Source organism: Heloderma suspectum, chromosome 12, assembly GCF_057233095.1.
Source record: "Heloderma suspectum isolate Gila_16-S chromosome 12, 16-S_ref, whole genome shotgun sequence".
In the NCBI taxonomy this organism is placed as follows: domain Eukaryota; kingdom Metazoa; phylum Chordata; class Lepidosauria; order Squamata; family Helodermatidae; genus Heloderma; species Heloderma suspectum.
Genome location: NC_139469.1, coordinates 31,818,033 through 31,834,680, shown reverse-complemented (window position 1 = coordinate 31,834,680; position 16,648 = coordinate 31,818,033). Strand labels below are relative to the sequence as shown.

Genomic DNA, 16,648 nt, shown 5'->3' with positions numbered 1-16,648 from the left:
CCATGATTTTAGTTTCTTTAATGTTGAGTTTCAAACCAGCTTTTGCACTCTCCACTTTCACCCTCAATAAGAGGCTCTTCAGATCCTCTTCGCTTTCTGCCATTAGGGTGGTATCATCTGCGTATCTGAGGTTGTTGAGAATTCTCCCAGCAATCTTAATTCCGACCTGTGATTCATCCAACCCGGCATTTCTCATGATGTACTCTGCATATAAATTAAATAAGCAGTGCAACAATATACAGCCTTGTCGTACTCCTTTCCCAATTTTGAACCAATCGGTTGTTCCATGTCTGATTCTTACTGTTGCTTCTTGACCCTCGTACAGGTTTCTCAGGAGACAGATAAGGTGGTCTGGTACTCCCATCTCTTTAAGAATTTGCCAGAGTTTGTTGTGATCCACACAATCACAGGCTTTAGCATAGTCAATGAAGCAGAAATAGACGTTTTTCTGGAATTCTCTTGCTTTCTCCATGATCCAGCGAATGTTGGTGATTTGATCTCTAGTTCCTCTGCCTCTTCGAAACCCCGCTTGTACTTCCGATAATTCTTGGTTCGCATACTGCTGAAGCCTAGCCTGTAGGATTTTGAGCATCACCTTGTTGGCATGTGAAATGTGCGCAATTCTGCGGTAGTTTGAACACTCTTTGGCGTTGCCCTTCTTTGGAATTGGAATGTAAACTGACCTTTGCCAGTCTTGTGGCCACTGTTGAGGGTTCCAAATTTGTTGGCATATTGAGTGCAGCACTTTAATAGCATCATCTTTGAGGATCTTAAATAGCTCAGCTGGAATACTGTCATCTTCGCTAGCTTTGTTGTTAGTAATGTTTCCTAAGGCCCACTTGACTTCACTCTCTAGGATGTCTGGCTCAAGTTCAGTGAGCGCACTATCATGGCTATCAGGGACATGAAGATCTTTCCTGTATAGTTCTTCTGTGTATTCTTTCCACCTCTTCTTAATCTCATCTGCTTCTGTTAGGTCCCTGCCTTCTTTGTCCTTTATCATGCCCGTCTTTGAACAAAACATTCCCTTGATATCTCTGGTTTTCTTGAAGAGATCTCTAGTCTTTCCCATTCTATTGTTTTCTTTGATTTCTTTGCATTGTTCATTTAAGAAGGCCTTCTTGTCTCTCCTTGCTATTCTCTGGAACTCTGCATTCAGTTGGACATATCTTCCCCTTTCTCCCTTGCTTTTCGCTTCTCTTCTTTCCTCAGCTACTTGTAAAGCCTCATCAGACAGCCACTTGGCTTTCTTGCATTTCTTTTTCTTTGGGATGGATTTCGTTGCTGCCTCCTGAACAATGCTTCGGACCTCCGTCCATAGTTCCTCAGGCACTCTGTCTATCAGGTCTAATCCCTTAAATCTATTCCTCACCTCCACTGTATATTCATAAGGGATATGATTTAGGTCATACCTGAATGGTTTAGTGGTTTTCCCTACGTTCTTCAATTTAAGCCAAAATTTTGCAATAAGAAGCTCATGATCTGAGCCTGTACCAGACTGAGAAAGGCCATTTCTCAGCCGTTGCACCTACCTTGAACCTGGCTGGTTGTTTCACCTGTATTTTGGGGGTGCAGTGAAATACTTGGGAAGAGGAAAATCAGGGCAGTGCCATTTTCTTTTCCCTAGAAAGCCCTATTCTGATGTGGTTTTTGAATTTTGGGATACATTTTATTCCCATGACAAAAGCATACAGACACAGCCCATTCTAGTGGGATTCAAAATGGCCATCACCATTACAAATGGTTGCCTCCTGTGCCATTCTCCAGGGCCACTTTTATAGTGGACAGCATAGGGAAAAAGACACACTTTTACCAAGTGGCCAGATTTTTCTCCAGCAACTTTTGTTGGCAGGGGAACAAAATTGGGACAGTGATTTAGATGACTTGAAAGTAGAGACTGACTCTGGTAAACAGGAACCATTCAAGCGAATAGCGGTGGCCTTCCTAATGTGTGTGGAGCGCCGAACAATCTGCAGGCAAGACAGTAAATTATTACCCCTCCGCCAATATCCTCAGTAAAATTATTACCCCACCCCCAGTATCCTCAGTATTCTTTGTGATGCTTTTGGCAAAGGTCAGCAAACAAGTATCTTAAGATAGTCTGTGAAGTACAATCTATCTACTGTTGAAAACAGTTCACACAGTGGCCAACCAGCTGTCGACCAGGAACCCACAAGAAATACATGAGCGCAACAGCACCCTCCCACCCATGTACCCCAGCAACTGGTGTCCATAGGCTCACTACCTCTGGTTCTGGAGGTAACAGATAGCCATCAAGATGAGTAGTCATTGATAGCCTTTTCCTCCAGGAATTTGTCTAACCCCCCTTTAAAGCCATCCAAATTGGTGGCCATCGCTACATCCTGTGGTAGTGAATTAGTACATTAATACAAGTGTGCATTAGTGCTAATGCTAATTAGCACAAATGCAACGACTTCCTGGTTAAAAAAAAAAAATCTGTCAATAAGCTGATCACAAAATGAGAGATGCCTCACAATCAGCAAAACACAGACAGAACAGATTTAACAAAATTCCTTATACTTGAGTTCTTAATTCTAAAGGAAGCAAAAGCCGAGTGTGGCCAAACACATACCATGGATTTTAGGAAAGCCAATATTAATAAACTCAGAACAATGATAAGAAAGGTCCCATGGTGAGCAACTCTAATGAGAAAAGGAGTCCAAGATAGGTGGGAGTGTTTAAAAAAGGAAATTCTCAAGGCACCATTACAAGCAATTCCCACAAGAAAAAAAGGTGGAAGACAACAGAAGAAGCCAATGTGGCTTCACAAAAAGCTTAGAGATTACCTGAAAACACAAAAGGACACATATAGGAAGTGGAAGGAAGGCCAAGCTACAAAGGAAGAGTACAGGCAGGTAGCACAGGTTTGCAGGGACGGCATCGGGAAGGCTAAAGCTGAGAACGAGCTGAGGTTAGCGAGGGATGCTAAAAACAACAAAAAGGCTTTCTTCAGCTATGTGCATAGTAAAAGGCAGAGGAAAGAAGTGGTCGTTCAACTATTAAATAGGGATAGCAAAATTATAACAGATGACAAAGAAAAGGCAGAAGTGCTCAGTTCCTACTTTGGCTCAGTCTTCTCCCAAAAGAGGGTCTATGACCCCCCTGGCAAAGGTGAAGTACAGGCTGAAGCGGCAGGATTGCAGCTTGAGATCGATAGGCATATGGTCAGGTACACCTAATTACTTTCAATGAGTTCAGATCTCCAGGGCCAGATGAACTGCATCCTAGAGTCATAAAGGAACTGGCAGAAGAACTCTCAAAACCGCTGTCTATTCTCTTTGAGAAATCATGGAGGGCGGGGGAAGTGCCAGATGACTGGAGGAGGGCTAATGTGGTCCCTATCTTCAAAAAGGGCAAAAGGAGGAACCTGGGAACTACAGACCAGTCAGTCTGACATCAATCCCTGGGAAAATTCTGGAGCAGATTATAAAGCAACCCATCTGGAAGCACCTTGAAAACAATGCAGTGATGACTCGAAGCCAACATGGATTTTTCAAGAACAAATCCCGCCAAACTAATCTGATCTCATTATTTGATCAGGTCACCTCCCTGGTGGACTGTGGGAATGCTGTGGACATCATATACCTCAACTTCAGCAAAGCTTTCGACAAAGTGCCCCATGATCTCCTGATGAGCAAACTAGCTCAAAGTGGGCTAGATGAAACAACGATCCGGTGGATCCAAAGTTGGCTACAGGACCGGACTCCAAGAGTGATTATCAATGGGATCTTCTCAAACTGGGGAGTTTGAGAAGCAGGGTACTGCAGGGCTCAGTCCTGGGCCCAGTGCTCTTCAACATTTTTATTAATGACTTGGAGAAGGAGGTGCAGGGAATGCTGATCAGATTTGCAGATGACACAAAATTGGGCGGGATAGCTAATATCCTGGAAGACAGAAACAAAATTCAAAGTGATCTTGATAGGCTGGAGTGCTGGGCAGAAAACAACAGAATGAAATTTAATAGGGATCAATGCCAAGTTCTGCACCTAGGAAAAAGTAACCAAATGCACAGTTACAACATGGGGGATACGTGGCTCAAGAATACTACGAGTGAGAAGGATCTTGGAATTGTTGTCGATCACAAGCTGAATATGAACCAACAATGTGATGTGGCTGCAAAAAAGGCAAATGCTCTTTGGGCTGCATTAGTAGAAGTATAGCTTCCAAATCATGTGAACTACTAGTTCCCCTCTACTCAGCACTGGTTAGGCCTCATCTGGAGTACTGTGTCCAGTTCTGGGCACCGCACTTTAAGAAGGATGCAGACAAACCGGAGAGGGTTCAGAGGAGGGCAACAAAGATGATCAGGGGACTGGAAACAAAGCCCTACGAGGAGAGACTGAAAGAACTGGGCATATTTAGCCTTGAGAAGAGAAGACTGAGGGGAGTAGGGGTGTACGAAAGTCACTTACCTTTTCGCAGCTTGGATTCGCGGTGGGGAGGAGGCGCTCTGTCCCTCCCCCCAGAATCCTTCCTGGGCCGGCTCCGTTCTGCAGCGGCTCTGCAGAGCCGCCAGCCAGGGCCATCCACAGCCAGAGTTCCAGCCGCAGACGGGCTCCAGCGAAGCTGCTGTGATAGGCTATGTAAGCATTTACGTAGCCTATCACGGCAAGCCAAAAAACCACAAATCCGCGTACACAAATGGCGGCGGCTACGCTATTTGCGTTCCCTATTTTTGCGTTCCCTAAATATTTGCGTTCCCATTTGCATTCCCTAAATATTTACATAGGCTATTACAGCGAAAAAAAGGGGAACGCAAATAGCGTAGTGGGCACTATTTGCGTTCCTTTATTTTTCACCGTTCTAGCCTACTAAATATTTACGTAGGCTAAAACAGTGAAAAATAGGGAACGCAAATGGCGGCTGCCGTAGCTGCCGCCATTTGCGTACACGGTTTTGTTTTGTTTTTTGGCTTGCCGTGATAGGCTACGTAAATACTTACGTAGCCTATCACGGCTATGATGAAGAAGCGAATGGCGGCCACAGGACAGCTGCCATTCACAAGTCAGTGCAGACGGCAGCAGGTAAGTGCTCCGTTTCGCCTGCCTTTCGTGGGGGGGGGCTTCGTTCCGCCACAGATTTCGGGGGGCTGAATGCACTGGCATTCAGCCTCACCAATATCTGTGGCGGAATTCTCTGACACCCCTAGAGGGGAGATAGGATAGTGCTCTTCAAGTCCTTGAAAGGTTGTCCCAGAGAGGAAGGCCAGGATCTCTTCTCGATCATCCCAGAGTGCAGGACACGGAATAATGGGCTCAAGTTACAGGCAGCCAGATTCCGGCTGAACATCATGAAAAACTTCCTGACTGGTAGAGCAATACGACAATGGAACCAATTCCCTGGGGAGGCGGTGGGCTCTCCCACACTGGAGGCATTCAAGACGAGGCTGGACGGCCATCTGTCAGGGATGCTCTGACTTGGATTCCTGCATTGAGCAGGGGGTTGGACACGATGTTCTTGTAGGCCCCTTCCAACCCTACTATTCTATGATGCTATGATCTCTACCTCTGGATCTACAACTCCCCCACGGCTGACTGAGGGATGCTAGGAAATGTAGTCCAGTATATCTTGAGGACATTGGGTGTACACCAATGTCTCCCGGGGGCGGCAGGTTCCTACAGTAGGGTTCATCACCACATATAAACTAAACTTTATAGAGGATGTGCAGCAACCTCACATTTCCTCTTCCTTGCAATGTTTCGTAACACAAAGCGCAACATGGGATGTCATCCTGTTGGGGGTTTCCTGCCTCCCTGTCCTTCTCATTGGCTCCTACTTTCAGGGGGCAGGGAAACTTGGAGCGTGATGACAATTCAGGGAGGATAAGGCCATCAGTGTCTCCTCGTCGTGATGTCCATAAGTTCTCTCCCATGTCAGAGGCTGTGTGCCTCTCAGCAGCAGTTGCTGGGGCCCAGGAGCAGGCGGCGGCGCTGCTGCACTCATGCTTGTGGGCTCCCTACTGTGGCATTGGGTTGGCCACTGTGAGAACAAGATGCTCGACTAGAGGGGCCTTTGGTCTGATCCAGCATGACTGTTCCTATGTTCTTATTGGAGGACAGAATGCGGTGGTACAGTCAGGGTGTACCACTAACAGGGAGCAACAGGTGCAGTGGCAAACAGACCCAACATCAACACATGGGCAGGCTGAGGCCCAGTGGTCCTGCAGCAACCTTTCTCCTTATGTTGAAAAATACTTATAAGGACCAACCAGGGACGTACATGATCACTGATGCATGTTTTGCGAATGACACCTTTAAAATATATTATCCTCTTCTACAATGAATGGTGCTTCCAACTCCAAATAAATGAGTTTAGCACTAGGGCAGCAGAAGCAAAGTCTGTTTTGTTCCTGTAGTTATGATGCTGCCATGATTTAAGTGACTTCAAACTGTGAAACTGCACTTTAAAAAAAAAAGTCAGGGTAGACAAACAGGTGTTTTAATTGCTTTTTTAATGTTTGTTTTCAGTATGCAAAGGTTTGAGGCCTACAGAGGCAAAGAAAAAACTCAGGCCTAGAGGCCTGGAGTTTTTTGTTGGGCGGGGGTACCCTTGAGAAGCATAGTTTCATTTCCCCAGCTAAGTTTCATTTCATCAGGTCTGAAGCAATGCTTTTGGTTTTAGGGGAGGAGAAAAAGAGAGAGTCAGAAAGATCAGAGCAGTAAGAGCGGAGTCAGGGAGACCAGAGCCTGAAGAAAGAGCCTGAAGAAGCAGCCTAGAGAAATCTAAGTACAGCTAGGGTGAAGGAACTTGTGTTTTGCAACTTTTATTTTCTCTTTATGCCTTTTCTATCACTCAGCTGCATTGTGTAAATAACGTTAGCTTTGAGTTGCTTGCTTTAATTTACCAGTAAATGGTTGTAGTTAAACCTCAAGAGTCTAGAACATCAATCACCCCACTCCTACAGCCTAAACCCCACAATATTGGAAAGGGGAAGGTAAAAGAAGGGAGGTGGGACTCTTAAGGAGGCAAGAGATCCTTAAGGAGTTGCTCAAGAAGTCCAGGTCATACGGAGAACTCTGACACAGCGTTAAAGGAAAACAACTGCAGTGGTAAGGGAAGAAGAAGAATATTATATGTTTTCTACATGACCATCTAAAGGGGTCTGTCATAAAACCATTAGGTTCAAGGTCCAAAGTTATCTAGCTGCACACTGACAGAAAGGAGGAGAGTGACAAAGGGCTGGGTTTTTGTGGCAATCACGTTCCTCCCATCACATCTAAAAGACCCCAGGTCACAGGGTTGGGGACCTTGCGACCTTCCAGATGTTGTTGGACTACAACTCCCATCAGCCCCAGCCAGCATAGCCAATAGTGAGGGATGATGGGAGTTGCAGCAGCCCAAATCTAGGCCCGATCCTGCAAACAAATGCTCCGCTCTCACATTGGTGCAATAAAGACCCACAAAACCGCTTGGCAAGCCAATAAGACAACACATAATTCCTTGTAAGATGATAGCTTTGAGATTACATTTCCTGAGACCATACAAAGCTGTTCATGTTATCAATAAGAAAACCTTATCTTCAAAAAAAATCTGGTACAAAATGATGACATCAGTTTCCTTGCAAAGCAAAGCAAGGAAGCAGATCGGAGGCATTATAAGATCGATTTCGGAGTTAATCTGAGACTGGGATTCCCACCCTTGCATTTTGTCATCGTGGCTTCTGGAATTCTGGCTGGCAATTTAGCACTGCATCCCAGTTGTTTATTTCCTCTGGCAGAAATGAGGATATCTAAGGTTAATACTGCAGACTCAGGGACAAAACAGACATTACTTTAAATCCATATCTAGCAACTATGTCTTGTAAAATATATATATACACTACCGTAGGCACAGGGACCCAATCTGGATCAGGGCCCTAGCAGGGACATAGGATGGGAGGTTTTTAAGACCTGAATCATTCCCCTTCTGCCTGCTTTAGAGTTTCAGCATTTAATACAGAGTTATTCTAATTGTCTAGTGAATTGTGCAGAGACAGCAGACAGATCTCTCCCTCCTTCCCTCCCCCTCTCCATCTCCCTCTCATGGCAATAGGTTCAGGACAGACAAAATAAAGTACTGTTTCACATAACACAATATTAGCATCCATCAACATAAAGTGTGTAGGTGGCCACCACCTTAGACAGCTTTTTGAAAGAAAGGCTAGACAGATTCATGGGGGTGTGGTTCTGCCAACAGCCAGCAGCCATGGGAGCTAAATGGATGCCCACCGCTTGGAGGCAATAATATCTCTAAGAATAGGATGCCGAGGTCATAGAATCATAGAATAGTAGGGTTGGAAGAGGCCTACAAGGCCATCGAGTCCAACCCCCTGCTCAGTGCAGAAGGTCCTTCAACAAGAAGTCTTTTCTCCATTCTAAAAGGTTAAAATGCCTCTCTGAAGGCAGAAAGAGCTCTTTTTTCTTGTTGATATTAACAGTTTATTATATATTCTTTTTCATTTTCCTGTACAATCCTTGCCCCCATTCCCTTCCCTTCAAGTTCCCCCTCCCTTCTTCATATTGCCCTGTATCTCAAGAGTAAGAGCTTTTCTACATGAGGCTGTTAATTAGCCGTTAATCCACTGTATCTACTTTCAGTTTCACCACAGAATTGAGATCTGAGCACTGCACGAATAGTGTTTCCTTTCCTGCCGTTCTGCTACATAACCTCCAGGCGGCACTGTGGTGTAGCGCACATACAAAGGTGGAAAAGTTGGGGGTTTTCACTTTCACAGTTAAATGCTGCATTTTTCCTGCTCTGAAAAAAAAAAAAACTCGATGAAAGTTCTCCTTAGACAACAGAACTGAAACTGGAGGGTCACAACATTGTCTAAAGAACCTGTAAACAGCTGTAAGTAGGAAATGGTGAGCACACGATAATGCCTCATGTAGAAAAGCCCTATAGGTTTCATGTCTATAAGTAAAATCATTAAGCAAAGATTGGATAAATGAATAGTTACATAGAAAAAGTAAAAATAAAGAATACATAGAAGGGTTGTGTCAAGCACCTCTCTTTGCTTGCCTGGACTGGTTTTGCAGTGGATCACATTACTCATTAGTTACTCATTACTCATTTTAACTCGAAATTGCTTTCTTTTAGTAATTTGGTGTAATATACCTTTTCATGGGCAGCCAAGGTCAACAGATCCTGAATCCAACTGTGCTTTATTTGCTTTCAAGTGTTGTAGAATAATACACTTAGTTGTTACTGTGCCCTTACTAAACCATGGAGTGTGCCCCTCTGCCAAGTCCCAATTGTATCCCATTAAAGCAGGGGCATCTTTTATGTTGAGTGAGGTTTCCAGGACCATGTTGATCCTGGTTAGGGACTGGCATTAAAAGTTTTAAGCTAAAATATGCTGATTTTTTTTTTGTATTTTGGCCCAGCCCTTTGGCCTCTCTCCCTTTGCCTGAAATGTGGCTCCTGAGAGCTTCTCAGAAATGGAATTCAGCTCTTGGGCTAAAAGAGGTTTTCCCCATTCCTGGACTGCCTCTGTCTGGTAACACCAGTTTTGTGCCACTTTCATTGGCTGCCAATATGTTTCCAGGACCAGTCCAGTGCCAGTATTAATCTTTAAGGTCCTAAACAGTTTGGGACCAGGTTCCATTAAGGATTGTCTTCATTCCTATGTTTCTGCCCAGATACTAAGATCTGCCTCAAAGATCCTGCTTCCGTGCCTGCTGGTAAAATCAGTTATGTTGGCAAGAGAGAAAGGGCCTTCTCAGTGGTGTCCCCACATTTCTGCAGCTCTCTTCAGGTTGATGATGCTCAGCCCCTTTAGTACAGGCCTTCAAAAAAATTTTTTTTTAAGTGCTGCCTTTCCTAACGAGAATTAATGGTTGTGTCTTCCAAAGCAGCTTTCTTATACACATATTTATATATTATTTATTTATAATACTTATATACCGCTTTATATAATAAAATCCCCAAGAGAGCAATCCTATGGTCCTTGCACAAGCGTCCCAGGGACCATAGGATTGTTCGGAGTCCCCCATCAGAGTTTGGAGACTGCATCCCCGGAAGGGGAGTCGGAGATCTGCCTGTCAAGGGCTCCTTGGAGGCCTCTCTCAGTCTAATCCAGTAGCCAAGTCCAGACACAGACAAAGGGATTCTTTTCAAAGCTTTATTCCTCTTTTACAACTTAACAACTCTACCGTTAGCAACTAGATATGAGCAGCAGAGTACCTATGCCCTATGTTGGAACAGTTGGTCCCCGTTTGAAAGGGAAACACTGGCAGACGCCTGAACTTAAGGGCTAGGGAGAGTCCCTCCCCTTTTCCCTTGGATCCTCTGGGAGCAACTGTTATTTGCGCGCCAACCGGGCACTACGCCTCCTTTCTGCGCCCTCCATTTGGCGCCGCTCCCTGCGTCGGCAACGCGCGTCCATCAAGTCCGCTTCCCGCACTCTGTCACTCCCAGGACTGCTATCTAAGCTAGGAATGCCGGTGGGAGGAATCTCTGTCAGCTGTTGGCCCTGGGAAAGATGAGCACGCTCCTCTCCCAGGAGCGACCCCTCTTCCTCAGAACCAGAACTACTCTGGGATTCTATGGGCTCAGTGTCCACCCTGACACTGCCCTCCTCCCCTGCCCAGAACCACGCCGGCTGCCTTCTGAGCTCAGAAAAGTGACTGAGGAGGAGGAGAAAAGGGGGCATTCTGGTGGGCAGGGAGCAGAGGAGACTGGAGAGGCCAGGACATGAATTATCCTGAGCCTCTTCTAGCCTCCTTCCCTCCCCCTCGAAAATGGCCACACTAGATGGGCTACAAAGCCCATCTAGCAAAATCTGCAGGGTGGGAGGACCAGGAGGCAAAGACTGTCTCCGCTGCTTCTCCTGCCCTGCATTGGATGATCGGACGCCTCCAAGTTTGGGAGCTTCTGATCACTGAGGGTGCAATCGATAGGAATGCGCCCTGAGCCATTTACATACAAAAATACCCCCCCAAAAAAAACCCACACAAAAGAACACTGTTAAAATGCATCTATAATACAATACAAGCAGGGAAGCTCGTGTAAACAAGTACGTTTTCAGAAGGCAGTTGAAACTTACTGCATTTTCTGCCTCCCAGACCGCAGGCAGGAGGATGCTTCCGAAGGTGGTGCCACTGCTGAGAAGACCCTGCTTACGTGATGTTACATGGCAACATCCTGCTGGTCAGGGAACCTCCAAGAAGGCTCCCTATGAAGATCTTAAAAGTGGGCTGAGTGTATTTAGGGGGAGGCAGTCTGCTAAGTATCCTGGTCCCCAGTGTCAACAAGAAAACCTTGAATATGGCTCGGTAGCTAATAGGCAGCCAGTGCAGTTCTTTTAATACAGAGATAATGTGTCTATAGCTGGGTGCTCCACTGAGCATCCTACCTGCTGCATTCTGCACTAGCTGCAGCTTCGAGCCAAGCGCAAGGGCAGCCCCGCACAGAGCGCATTACAGTAGCATATTCGTGAGTTTACCAGTGCATACGCAGCTGTGGCTAGGCTATTCCTATCCAGGAACAGACATAGTTGTAGCACCAACGGAAGGTGGCATGGGTGCTCTCAGCCCCTGTGGCCACCTGGGCCTCCAATGATAAAGATGGATCCAGGAGAACCTGCCAAACTAAGGACCTGTCTTGACTGTACACGTGCAATCTGCCTAAATGTACATGAACAATCTGTTCATTCATTTTGGGTACATTGCTTTTTGATGCCTTAGCCCTAAAAAGCAGCTTATTGAACAAATAAATAACAAATTAATAAATAAATGTGCCAGAGTTACCTGGCTTTGATGAGAGATCTGAAAGTTCTTCTTGGAGGCTGATGGAAGAACTGTGGCTGGCCCACAAACACCAGCGGAATCCGTCTTTCACTTAGTTCTGTCTTTCTCTTGACTTCACTGCTTCCCACTGATACTCCTGGGGCAGGATTGCTTTGCAAGGCACAGCATACAGCAGAGACAGATGTTATTTCTCCAGTACACTATGAGATTTAATGAGCGCCCCTGCAGCCAGGAAAAGACGTGGAGATTTCTGCAAGGAGGAGCAGCGTAGACTCCAAAAAGAAGCCCAGCTGCAAAACGGCCACGTTGTTTAGTGCATTTTCTTTCTATTTCTTTCCTGTTGGAACAGTCTGCTGATACATCCCTCTGCTGCCAAAACTTTCGCGATGCTTTTCGTAGTGTTAGCAGCCAAAACAAGAAGATGGCTCAAGGTTGTTGATACTGGTGGTCACAGCTGACTGCTTATTGCTCCATATTTTCTTATTGATACATTTAAAAATCACTATTACACAGATGCAGAGAAGGAGATGCAAAGAAGGAAAAGACGTAGGCACCTTTCAGACATGAATGGTCAATTTCTGCATTCTCAGCGGCCACACTGAGGACCAATCTAGTTGTGATATTAAGTACACTGACTGGCCCCAGCATGCTTGCAGGATGGCCACTTACGCATTGCCAAGAAAGGGGAAATGCATTAACAAAAAAGAAAACGAAAAAGGATATATTTTTGCATAAAATTTGCATATGCTAATATATCAGTATAGGTGAACATGTTTAGAAATTGTTGTTCAGCCGTTAAGTCGTGTCCGACTCTTCGTGACCCCATGGACCATAGCACGCCAGGGCTTCCTGTCCTCCGCTCTCTCCCGGAGTGTGCTCAAGTCCATATTCATTGCATTGGTGATGCTATCTAGCCATCTCATCCTCTGCCGTCCCCTTCTCCTTTTGCCTTCCATCTTTCCCAGCATCAGGGTCTTTTCCAGGGACTTTTCTCTTCGCATTAGGTGGCCAAAATATTTGAGCTTCAGTTTCAGTATCTGTCCTTCCAAGGAGCACTCAGGGTTGATTTCCTTTAGGATGGACTGATTTGACCTCCTTGCAGTCCAGGGGACTCGTAGGAGTCTTCTCCAGCACCACAGTTTGAAAGCATCAATTCTTTGGCGCTCAGCCTTCCTTATAGTCCAGCTCTCACAGCCATACATTACTACTGGGAAAACCATAGGTTTGATTAGACGGACCTTTGTCGGCAAGGTGATGTCTCTGCTTCTGACTATGCTGTCTAGGTTTGCCATAGCTTTCCTCCCAAGGAGCAAGCGTCTTTTAATTTCATGGCTACAGTCACCGTCTGCGGTGAACTTGGAGCCCAAGAAAATAATTTAAATAGAAATACAATAGCAGCTTCAGTTGGTGGCCCAGCTACACCACTATCTGGACAGGGATAACCTGGCTTCAGTTGTCTATGCTCTGGTAACCCCCATGTTAGATTACTGCAATGTGCTCTTCATGGGGCTGCGTTAGAAGACAGTTCAGAAGCTGCAGCTTGTGCAAAATGCAGCAGTCAGACTGATAACAGGATAAGAACATCCGAACATATTGCACCGATTCTGGCCTGCTTGTGCTGGCTGTATGTTTCCAAGCCTGATTCAAGGTGGTTCTTTGGACCTATAAAGCCTTACTTGGCTCAGGACCACAATACCTGATGGAGCACCTCTCCTGGCATGAACCGACCCGTATACTATGTTCAGCATCCAAGGACCTCCTCCAGGTTCCTCCTCTGAAGGAGGCTCGGAGGGTAGCAACATGGGAGAGGGCCTTCTTGCTGGTGGCCCCCCAATTATGAAATGATTTCCCCGATGAGGCTCGCCTGGCACCAACATTGTTATCTTTTTGGCGCCAGGTTAAGACCTTCCTCTTCTCTCAGGCATTTGGCAGCATATGATGAGTTTTTAATCAGGTCCTGGACTGACTTTTGGTTGATTGTTTAAAAATTGATTTTAGATATATGTTGTCTGTGTGTGCGCTATCTATTTACGTGTTCTTATGTAAATGGTTTTGCACTTTGTGTAATGCATTTTTAATAGTTCTTAATGTTTGTGAACTGCTCAGAGAGCTTCGGCTATGGGGCCGTGTAGAAATATAAGAAATGAGATGAGATGAAATGAATACATCTCACCACAGTGGGGAAGACTGTGACCAGGTGACCTGTGTACTTTGCCTACTCTGCTGTCTGGATGCTGACTGCTGGCGGGCAATTTCAAGGCCTCTGGGGTTTCCTTTCTGCCGGTTCTTTACCTTTTAACCAGATTTGGACAGGAGAGCCCTTCAAAGAGGGCAGGGAGCACAAACTGGCATCCTGTGGGTCACAGGCAGCCCCCGCAAGACCCCCGGCTGCTGCCAGGAAACATGGTGGTGCAGTGCTGATGGTGGTGGTAAAGCAGGATCGGGACCTCAGGGGCAGGGAAGAGGCTGCAAGGTGGGGCTTTGTCCTCCTCTGACCTCCAGCAACCCCAAAGCAGCCACCAGTGGCTCCGATGTTGTTGGGGCGGTGAATCTGTTCACCTTGGACAGCTCCTTTAGAGTTCTGACTGAAACCCGGAGTGGATTCCCTCCCCCCCTGACATCAGAGCCACCAGCCTCCACTGGCAGCAACTCTTGATGCCGTGTGTGAAAGTGGATGTGCTTGTGCATGTCTCCACGCCCACGTACACGTGGCTCCCAGCAGCCACCCTCAGGTTGAAAAGCTCCTGCACCCCTGAAATTCAGCCCTGTAAAATAGGACATGTGGTGGCTTGGTAGCTACCCTTCACATTTGGCTTTTGTTTACTCAATAGCAGCCATGGGGGGGGGGTCGGGATTGGGACTACGGTGTGGGTGGACGTGGGGATTAAGTCCTTTCCCCATCACAGTCTTGATCCAGACATGCAAAGCCCGATCGCATGCTTGACACCACCTGAGAGTCTGCATTCTTCAGAAGGACTAGCAGCCATGCGGGGGGGGGGGGTATTTTGCCACATAAACCGATCCCCTCATGGATACAGTCGCTAACTGGCCAGAGGGAAGGGCTGGGCCTGCTCCTGTGTCTTGATGTGTAGAAACCGGCAGCTGTCTCATGGCGCGGAGATAAGCGTTATTAGTTGCTAAGTGTTATTATGTTTATCTGTTCTAATCCCAGCTGAAGTAGCAGTACCCAGAAATGATGTTCTGCTTCCCCACCAAGGATAATGTAGAGTGGCCACCATTGCCTGATGACAGGGCTATGCCACTGTTTGCAGCAGTTGCACAGGCAGAAATTCCACAGGTGAAGAAGCATTCCCTCTCCTCACTTCTGGAGGAAAGCTTTTTCGGTTGGATATCTGGCTGCTGTGCAGCTGTTAACCACCCAGGCGTCCCACCAGAAGACAAGGTGGCAACCCAAAATTGGTCCATCTTGGCCTGAGGAGAGCTGAATCATAGTCTGGACAGCTGAAGTTTTAAAAATTTCTGCCTAGCCAAAAGCAGAGATCTTTCCATTGCTGTAATGTTCCTGGCAAGGGGAAATTCTGGCTTTCGTGCCATTTTCAGGAAAAAGTCTTGACTAGAAATGCTCTTTCTTTCTTTCTTTTAGCTGGTAAATGGGTTGATCTCATGCAAAGTAGGACAGGGTTGTAGAGAGGGAATTTCAATAGGTGTAACTTGCATAACGAGAGAGAGAGAGAGAGAGAGAGAGAGAGAGAGAGAGAGAGAGAGAGAATCCCTGCAAGAAGAAAACTAGAACAGCAGGAAGCAGGGCTGAGCTTTCTCCCTTCTGTGCTAGTTTTTTTACAGACAGGGTTGTTGTTATTTTTAACATGAGTGATCATTCCGAACTGCTGCAGTTTGAGTGGGATAGTCCAGAATTCTCCCATCTCATGGCCTGGACCCACACTTGCAATAAAACAAAGAGGTGAGCCCTGAAGTGATCAGGTGGATTGTACCACTTCAGACTCTAGGTGGGGGAGAGAGTAGAATCACAGTTTCAAAAGCATCATTATGTGAACCCAGCAACCTCTTCCCTGTTTACCATCCCATATGTCTTTATTCCTACAATTGCCTCCCTTGTTTCAGATTGTACATTGTAAGCTCCTTGAGGCAGGGGCCTGTCCTTTTCATGTTACTCTGCAAACTACCTCACCCACTGATGGTGAATGTGAACAACGACAAGAGGAGCTGGAAATGTGGGGCTTTTTCTATCCCTATGCGTAAAGCAGCCAGGAAGTCCTTCCCCCATGCTTAAATGCTCATGGGCTATTGAATAGTTAGTAGTAAGGCAAGTCACTCTGCATTTGTTTACTTCCCTTGCACTGCAGCATAACACCACACATCTAGGGCTAGGCTTCCTGGCCCCCCTTCTTTTTTTATAAAGAAGAAATCACGTCTGCCTCTACCATAGCCTCGGAGGTTTGTGAACTTCTCACTGCTCTGGAGTCTGCAATGGCCCATGTGTTGCTTCTAAGTTGGGAAGGGGGCAGGGGTGTCCTTGCCGAGAACTTCAAAGCCACTGAGAACATCCTCTCCCTTGCCTGCCTGAGGTTTCTGCTTTCTTCCAGTTGCATTAACATGGCATTGATCATAAAAGTCAAGAAAGCCCCCTGGAGCAAAGGAGGCTTGCTGAGAAAACACAAAAGCAATGGACACACACGAGTTGAACCCAGCAGCAAGCTGTGCAGCAGCGATGTTCGAGACAAGAAACAATGGCAAAACAGCTGGAGTATGTCTACCTAGCAGCGATGTACAAGACAAGAAACAATGGTGAAACAGCGGGGGTATGTCTACCTAGCAGCGATGTACGAGACAAGAAACAATGGCAAAACAGCCAGGGTATGTCTACCTAGCAGCGATGTACAATACAAGAAACAATGGCGAAACAGCCCAGGTATGTC

At 46.2% G+C, this 16,648-nt stretch overlaps 1 protein-coding gene across 4 annotated transcripts in view; it reads right to left on the bottom strand.

Moving 5' to 3' along the window:
* C1QTNF8 (C1q and TNF related 8) overlaps nt 1-16,648 on the bottom strand; it is a 36,365-nt gene that overhangs the window by 18,612 nt on the left and 1,105 nt on the right. For 2 of the 4 annotated variants that reach the window (XM_084818926.1, XM_084818927.1), the window contains exon 1: nt 11,751-11,879. The exons of the other annotated variants lie outside the window; for them this stretch is intronic. The gene's annotated coding sequence lies outside the window, so the exon portion shown is untranslated. Of the gene's footprint in view, nt 1-11,750; nt 11,880-16,648 lie in introns of those variants that run through there. 4 annotated transcript variants of the gene reach the window in all.